Here is a 9669-nt window from a genome sequence, read left to right on the forward strand (position 1 = left end):
GACATTGACCCCCTTGGATGGGCCTTAGGGTGCACAGGCAGTGATACAGCAAAAACAAAAATCTGCTTTACCTAGGTAAAAAGTCACTCAACCAGAACCCAGCCTCCCAAATTTGAGTAGCCCTTTCTGTAAGTTTTTTTAACTTTGATTTTTAATGGGTATTTGTGATACTGAAGGGGCCTGAAGGCCAGCATGGCTCTGTGCCAATAAGCACCAGAGGTAGTCATTTGTCCCTTTTGCCGGAGAAGGGAAACAATTATCTGTTGCAATTATCTGGACCTAACAGCCCAGCCCTTGCAGAGGACGAGGGATGACTTCTGTAACTTCTTTTCACCTGAAATGAGGATGTTGTTGTCTGGGCCCAGGAAGGCTGAAATGCCAGTCACAGACTGGAAGGGCCAGAGGACATCGGGTTCACTGTTCAGGTTCTACTGGACCATCTGGGGCTAGGGAAATGGGAGCACTTTGGGGAAGTCTGGAATACTAGTCCAAAGCAGGGGCCGCGGCCACCAGGGAAATCTGCAGAAGTATCTTGTTTGCTGACGGAGTCATAGCATCAGCGGGACAGGTTTGAATCAGCTTTCAGAAAGCTCAGGGCTTGCAACTGCTTTGCGGTAGATTGTAATCTGCAGTGGCCCAGGGGAAACCTGATGGGACAGATACAGGGAAACTTAAAGGGAAATCTTACAGGGGAAACGTTCCCCTCAGGGACAGGGAAACTTAAAGGGAAGTCTTACAGGGGAAACGTTCCCCTCAGGGACAGGGAAACTTAAAGGGAAGTCTTACAGGGGAAACATTTCTCTCAGGGACAGGCAGTGGGTGGGAAGCTTAGACTGTTGGCTGACTTGGTAGGATTACTTAACTGGAAACATTTGACCTGTGACAGGTGGGTCCAAGTCCAGACTCCCTGAAGCTTATACAATTTTTTTAAGTTACAAAAGTTATTACCATTGTTTATAATGTACTGAACTCTTCACTGTAGCAAAAGCAATTATCCCATATCTCTAGACAACTAGAGCAGACTCGGGCCATAGCAAAAGTCTGGGGATCCCCAAATGATCCTGGATTAAAATCATTGATACCCTTTCTTCTGTCCAGAGGTCTGGATTTACAGATTAGACAGAGATGTTTTTAGCACAATGAGACATTTTTTAATCATTATCTTAGACCATTTGTCCTAGTCAGGGTTACCATTGCTGTGATAAACACCATCACCAAAGCAACTTGGGGAGGACAGGGTTTACTTCAGCTTCCAGGTAACAGTCAGCCACGAGGGAGGAAAGGACAGGAGCTCAAGCAGGACGGGAGCCTGGAGGCGGGAGCTGATGCAGAGGCTGTGAAGGATGCTGCTGGCTGGCTTGCTTCTCATGGCTTGCTGAGTCAGCTTTCTTACAGAATCCAGGACCACCAGCCCAGAAATGGCACCATCTATAATGGGCTGGGCCTTCTCTCATCAATCATTAATTAAGAAAATGCGTTACAGCCAGAGCTTATGAATGCATCTTCTCAATTGAGGTTTTCTCCTTTTAAATAACTCTAGCTTGTATCATTATCTCAGGGTTTCTGTTGCTGTAAAGAGACACCATGATCATACAAGATCAACTCAAAAAAATCAGTAGCCCTACTATATATAGACAATAAAAGGGCTGAGAAAGCAATCAGAGAAACATCACCCCTTTACAATAGCCACAAACAACATAAAATACCTTGGGGTAACGCTAACTAAACAAGTGAAAGACCTGTATTGCAAGAACTTTGAGTCTTTAAGAAATAAATTAAAGAAGCCCTCAGAAAATGGAAAGATCTCCCATGCTCTTGGATACATAGGATCAACATAGTAAAAATGGCAATCTTGACAAAAGTAATCTACAGATTCAATGCAATCCCCATCAAATCCAAGCACAATTCTTCACAGACCTTGAAAGAACAATATTCAACTTTATATGGAAAAACAAAAGACCCAGGATAGCCAAAACAACCCTGTAGAATTAAAGAATGTCCAGGGGGCAGCACCACCCTTGACTTCAAGCTCCATTATACAGCTGTAGTCCTGAAAACAGCTTGGTATTGGCACAAAAAATAGACAGTTGACCAATGGAATTGAGTTGAACTCCCTGATTTTTGACAAAGAATCTAAAACTATACAATGGAAAAAAGAATGCATCTTCAACAAATGGTGCTGGCATAACTAGATGCTGGCATGTAGAAGATTGCAGACAGATCCATATATATCGCCATTCACAAAACTTAAATCCAAATGGATCAAAGACCTAAACATAAATCCAGACACACAGAACCTTTTAGAAGAGAAGGTAGGTGGTACTCTTGAACGAATTGGTACAGGAAACTGCTTCCTGAACATAACTCCAGTAGCATAGACACTAAGATCAACAATTAATAAATGGGACCTCCTGAAACTGAGAAGCTTCTGTAAGGCAAAGGAAACAGTCAACAAAACAAAACAACAGCCCACAGTATGGGAGAAGATATTCACTAACCCCATATCTGACAGAGGGCTGATTTCCAAAATATACAAAGAACTCATGAAGCTAGTCACCAAAACACCAACCAATCCAATTAAAAGTGGGGTACAGAACTAAATCTGGAATTCTCAATAGAGGAGTCTAAAATGTCTGAGAGACACATAAGAAAGTGCTAAACATCTTTAGCCATCGGGGAAATACAAATCAAAACAACTCTGAGATACCATCTTACTCCTGTCAGAATGGCTAAAATAAAAAAACACCAATGACAGTTAGAGAGGATGTGAAGAAAGGGGAAATATTCCTCTGTTGCTGGTGGGAGTGAAAACTTGTATGACCACTTTGGAAATCAGTATGGTGGTTTCTCAGGAAAATGGGAATCAGTCTACCACAAGATCCAGCAATTCCACTCTTAGGCATATACCCAAAAGATGCACATTCATACAACAAGGACATCTGTTCAACTATGTTGAGGGGGGAGGGAGTTGGAACAAAGGGAAGGGGAGAAGAGGGGGGAGAGGAGGAAGATGGAGTCAGGGGAAGAATATAGGGGAGTAAGAAAAGAGATAACATAATAGAAGGAGCCATTATAGGTATAAAGGGAAATCTGGCACTAGGGAAATGTCCAGAGATCTACAAGGTTGACCCCAACTAACAATCTAAGAAATAGTGGAGAGGCTACCTTAAATGCCCTTTCCTTATAATGAGATTGATGACTACCTTATATGCCATTCTAGAGCATTCGTCCAGTGACTGATGGAAGCAGAAGCAAACACCCACAGTTCAATGCTGAGCCAAACTCCTGGAATCCACTTGCAGAGAGGGAGGAGTGATGAGCAGAGGGATCAAGACCAGGCTGGAGAAATCCACAGAAGCAGCTGACCTGAACAAGGGGGAGCTCATGGACCCCAGACTGATAGCTGGGAAACCAGCATAGGACTGTTCCAGACCCCCTGAATGTGGGTGTCAGTTTGGAGATCTGGTTAATCTATGGGGCCTCTGGTAGTGGATTAGTATTTATCTCTAGTACAGGAATGGACTTTGGGATCCCACTCCACATAGAGGGATACTCTCTCACCCTAGACACATGGAGAAGGGCCTAAGTCCTGCTCCAAATGACATGACAGACTTTAAAGATTCCCCATGGAAGGCCTCACCCTCCCTGGAGAGCAGAAAGGGGATGCAATAAGGGGTTGATGGGGGGCAGGGGAGGAAGGGAGGAAGAGGGAACTGGGATTGACATGTAAAAGAAACTTGTTTCTAATTTAAATTTTAAAAAAAGGAAAAAAAGAAGAGAGACACCATGCCATTCCATTTAATTGGGGTGACTTACATTTTCAGAGGTTTAGTCCTTTATCATCATGGTGCAAGCAGGCAGAATGGAGTTGGAGAAGTAGTTGAGTGTCCTTCATCTTGACTTGCAGGCAGCATGAAGTGGTCTGGGACACTGGGCACGGCTTGAGCATATGAGACCTCAAAACCCGCCTCCACGGTGACACGCTTCCTCCAACAAGACCACACCTACTTCAACACGCCATGCCCTCTGGTCATGCCACTCCCATTGGAGTCCATTGTCTTTGAAACCACCACATTTTGCTCCCTGAACCCATAGACTTGTCTCCATATCATAACGTGAAAAAGCCACACCTCCTAACAGCGCCACTCCCTTTGGTGGCCATTTCTTTCAAATCACCACAGTCAAGTTGACATAAAACAAGCCAGCACATTTTTATCATTTGAATTCATTTATTTTAAACCTTTTTTCTAAAATTTAATCATTTACCTTGAGATGTAAGTTACTGAGATCAATAATTGAAGTATTTAAATAAAAAAGTTACACTGAAACCTATTCTTCTTTTATTATGCAACCTGATAACAAGGTAAACCCATCTGTGAGTTTGTACTTTTTTTTACCAGGAGACTCAGTAGTTCTATAAAAGTAAGCCAGATTTTTATACATGAAATGGAGTGGCAAGGAAGCTGCTTTTATTTTTATTTTTTTTTATTTTTTGTTTTTTCGAGACAGGGTTTCTCTGTATTGTTTTGGAGGCTATCGGTCCAGCGCAGCCTCGAACTCACAGAGATCTGCCTGCCTCTGCCTCCCGAGTGCTGGGATTAAAGGCGTGCGCCACCACCGCCCGGCTAGGAAGCTGCTTTTAAACCTTTGATAAAGCTACAGTTAGCCACCAACACCACCAGATATCTGAGAAGGATAAATTACAACAGAAAGTATAAACTAAATGGCCTTCGTATCATCTAAAATGACAGACTACTGCTATCTGGTTGTTTACCCTAGGTTTCTCCATGGAGATCCTGGTTTTGTTGGAGGCAAAGTGGCATCAGCCTTCTACTTCCATAGAGGATGGCATTAACTTTGTGACTGCCACACAGGGTAGCATCTGCCTTCCACTGACAGACCCAGGTGATCAGAGAAACTTTCCTGTGGGTGAGGAACTAGAGAGACTGGCCTACCTTGGAGGGGCAAAGGCGGGGGGGGCAGTCAATTTTTCAGTGCCTTGCTCATGTACAGTTTAGGCAGGGTCCTGGCAGTGGGCAAGGCTTGGGGCAGTTTTTTTCCAGTGGTTAGTGTTACTATAATCCAGGTGGAGTCGTCTTATTGGAGGAGCTGTCTACCACAGAAGCCTTTATTGCTAAACAATGTAAGATGTCGTATTCAGCAGATCTCTCTCTGGACAGTTTTGAGGGCCACTTATTAAGTACACCTGATCTCAAACAAACTTGTTTCAAGTTTAACCCTGAAAACACACAGAAAGATAAAGATTGTTCCTGCAAATGAATTACTTTATACTTAGCATTAAAGAAGTTGATGGGTGAATTTTGAGGACATTCAAGGACAAACATTTTGGTTAAATCCATGACATTATTTTGAGATAATTTGGACACCCAGAAGGCCTGCTATTTAGCACATCGTTACTGAACATAGTAAACAAAATATCATTTATGTTGCTTTGCTTTGAATAATAGGCTTTTATTTACATCTCTAATTATCCAGCCTCTTTAGTGTTATTTCCCAATTTTTTTCTGGTTGTTCAGGCATTATATGAAAGAACATTACAAAGGTAATTGACTATGTTCCCCATGTATAAAGATTTTTAATCTCTGCATATGTAGCCTTAATATATTATTTATCAAATGTATATTTTAGTACTATTTTTCATAAACCTTATTTTTATGATTTTGTCCTCATCTTTTATTTTTACTCTAGGGACAAGAATTATCATACAAAAATCCATCTTAATCCAAAATATCTTGCTGCCTCTTTAGTTGGCTAAAACTATGTGATCATCTTCACCAAGATCTATTTTTTTCATGCAATAGTCAACTTTATTCAGAGTTTCAGGCAATTTTACTCTTAGGGTCAAGAAGAATCATACGAGTAAAGTGCACATTGGCAATGACAAGCTTGGCAAATACATGCTTTTCCAAAGTGCAAACAAACAGTATCCAGTTGCAATCTGAAGTAAACTCACTCCTCTCTGTTGCACCTGGGAGGTGGGGGAAAACAATTGCATGTTTTGAAGAAACTGAGATCACAAAACTCTTGTCTTTTTTTCTTGAAGTTTTTTGTCTTTTTTATTTAAATTATAAACAAGCTTGTTTACATGTCAGTCCCAGTTCCCTCGCCCTCCCCTCTTCCCCTGCTCCTCACCAACCCCCTATCCCATCCCCTTTCTGCTCCCCAGGGAGGGTGAGGCCTTCCATGGGAGATCTTCAGAGTCTGCTATATCATTTGGAACAGGGCCTAGGCCCTCCCCCATGTGTCTAGGCTGAGAGAGCATCCCTCTATGTGGAATGGGCTACCAAAGTCCATTCATAAATTAGGGATAAATACTGATCCACTACCAGAGGCCCCATAGATTGCCTAGGCTTCCTAACTAACATGTACTTTCAGGGGGTCTGGAACTGTCCTATGCTGGTTTCCCAGCTATCAGTCTGGGGTCCATGAGCTCCCCCTTGTTCAGGTCAGCTGCTTCTGTGGATTTCTCCAGCCTGGTCTTGATCCCTCTGCTCATCACTCCTCCCTCTCTGCAACTGGTTTCCAGGAGTTCAGTTCAGTGCTTATCTGTGTCTGCTTCTGCTTCCATCAGTCACTGGACGAATGCTCTAGAATGGCATATAAGGTAGTCATCAATCTCATTATAAGGAAAGGGCATTTAAGGTAGCCTCTCCACTATTTCTTAGATTGTTAGTTGGGATCAACCTTGTAGATCTCTGGACATTTCCCTAGTGCCAGATTTCTCTCTAAACCTACAATGGCTTTCTTGAAGTTTTCTACAAGCGCCTGCCTTCTCACATTCTTCGACCACGTTCTGATATCTCCCTTTTTACTATAACTTTTTAATTTTATTGAACATAGATTCTTTTCTAATATACATATATATACATACACATAGATATCCTGATTACATTTTCCCTCCCTCTGCCCCTCTCAGTTCCTTCTCCCCTCCCCTCCCCTCTGGACCCACTCCCTTTCTGTAGCTCATTAGAGAAGACAGGCTTCTGAAAGATAAGGACCAAACATGAAAAAAGTAAAATACAATAAGATAAAACAAAAACCATCATATCGAAGTTACTCAAGGCAAACCGACAGGAAAAAGAGTCCTAAGAGCACGCAGAGATCCACTTGTTCTCATAAAAATGCTAAGCTAAAAGCTGTAATACCTGCGCAGAGGACCCGGTACAGGCCCGTGTTATTCCTGTGCTAGCTTCAGTCTCCCTGAGTTCTTAGTTCTTGCTTAGTGATGCAGAAGGCTTTGTTCTCCCGGTGGCCTCCATGCTTGGCTCTTGCATCGCCTCAGCCTGGCAGCACAAGGATGGCAGCAGCCAGAGTTGCAGAGAGAGCCCTGGCTAGAGAGTGACAGACAGACATGCATGCAGTGGCCACTTTCAGTCATATACCCAATAGTTCCTATCTGAGGGGGACAAGAGAATTATAAGGACTCAGGCACTACGCTGGCCTGCCCTTCTCCCTGGCAGATTGCACTCAGGCAGTACCCTGGTCAGCCCAGGTGCAAAGGGCCCCTTTGAAAGAAAGACCTCCGTCCACGCATGCTCTGTTTCGGCGCTCTTTTCTTTCCCTCTGTTTCCTTATCACTTTCCCGCTGTTCCCCAGAGGCAGACAGGATTTTTCCTGTCTCCCTCTTCTCTCCTCTCCTCTCTCTGTCACTGTCTCTGTCTCATCTCTTTTTTCTCATTCCTTCTAATAAAACTTCTCACTAAGCTCTGACTGCCTGGCATGTTTGTCTCACTAAGCTCAACCTCGCCTGCCATGGAATCTGCCAAGTTTCCCCACAAAGTTTATCATGACCAGAATATTTTTTCTGCCCAGAGGCTGGATTAATGATTTCATCACATCCATCCTAAGACCTGGATCATCCAGACTCCAAAACAGAACAAAACAACTCACCTGGAGTCAGTGACTAGCAATTGTTCAATTTTCAAATTCGTGGCAGTCACAGTCTGGGCTCCTGCCTAGGGTCTCTCAAGGTCACCTTGGACTTGTTCCCGTGGGGTCTATCACAGACTAGTGACTGTTAATTCGTGGCAGCCATGATCTCAGGTCCCTAGACTCCAAGTGCATTGGGTGGTCTCACAGTTGTGTGCTCTCTGAGACACTAAGTCTTGGGGCTTCTCCCAGACCCCTGGCCCCGAGCCTGGGGCCTCCCAGGGATCTCACTGGGGTCTCCAAAATATTACAGAGTTTGAAACCACCAGGGAAAGGCCCACGAACAAAACAAAACTTAATTTTAAAAGGTCGAAAATACATTTGTTTCACTTATAGCAATGTTGTGACAACCTCCTTTGTCAATCTGAGAGCTGCAAAAGAGGAAGGCAGCAGCTGGAGGTTTTAAATCCACAGCTGTCTCAACTCTGGAGATTTTTGCTGCAGACGCATTAGCACGCTTGTATGTTTTTGGTTTTGCTTTTGTTTTCCTGAGCAATCAGTCATAAACAGTGATGGTTAGCATTACATTTACGGTTTTACTACTGTGCTTAAGCAGCCTCTAGCTTGTAACCCCCAGCTTGTATGGGCTATACCCTGTCAGCTTGCTTCCCCTTTTGCCCAGACACGTGGCCTATTCTTACGTTGAGTTATCTTGTCAAATTTGCTATTCCTGAAAGATAGTAAGTCATAAGACTACTATTTCTGCTTTTGTAATCAAACTTATACTCTGCTCAAAAAGAGAGCTATGAGGCCCAAATTGTAAGTTGTGGTTGGTTTCTCCGTTATAAGCCAGGCTGATATGGCTGGATGACGCATCTTGGAGCACTCTCAGGTGCAGCCGGGCCTGGTGACAGCATTTAAACAAAAAGTCTCTTCTTACTAAAAGCTATGCATGGTCTTGGTGAGTCTCTGAGCAACCCCAGGCCCACAATAAAATGAGATTACAGAATGAGCATTGTGTTTCAGATAACAATTACACAGGAAGGGGGGAAGAACCAGGTGGCTCTGAAGTCAGTCTCCTCTTTAGATGGCTGTCAACAATCAACAGTCATGAGGCTGACCTTGGGGCCATGGTCTAGACATCCTGTGGTTAACAGTTCTTAGGCTAAGAGTAAGGTCCCTCTGATGCCTGGGTTTGTTTGCTACTTTATTTATCATTTAACACAGTAACTGAGTTTGAAACCCAGTTTGAAATGGTGGTGGTTTTTAACCATTACAGTAAAAGTAGTTATCAGTTGCTAAGGAGAGGAGACTCTCCTGTGGAAATGACAAGTTGGGTAGTGAACTCCAGGGACCCAGCTTTCATAAGCTCCCACTGATGACACGGTGAGCATTTCAGTGACACAGCTGCCTTTGAGTCACCCACACTCCTCTAACCCCTCAACCACGTCCCAGTGAGTAGCCCCAATAAACTCATTGGTTTGCCAAGTTAAACTTAAGAGCAATCATTCTGGGGAGGGAGTTTAGGAGTACCCTATCTGCGGTGCACAGACGTTTGTTTATATTTCCCTGGGAAACAGGTAAGATGTGGCTTTCTCGGAGGGTCATAGTGGAAAGGGTATATTTATTTATTTACATGAGGCAGGGCCTCAGAGTTCAGGCTGGTTTGGAACTTTCAGTATAGCCAAGGAGGAGCTTGCATTCCTGACCTTCCTGCCTCTACCTCCCGAGTGCTGGGATTGCAGGTGTGGGCCACCATACCTGGACATTTATGGTACC

Source organism: Mesocricetus auratus, unplaced genomic scaffold (genome assembly GCF_017639785.1).
Source record: "Mesocricetus auratus isolate SY011 unplaced genomic scaffold, BCM_Maur_2.0 Super-Scaffold_100009, whole genome shotgun sequence".
Taxonomy (NCBI): Eukaryota; Metazoa; Chordata; class Mammalia; order Rodentia; family Cricetidae; genus Mesocricetus; species Mesocricetus auratus.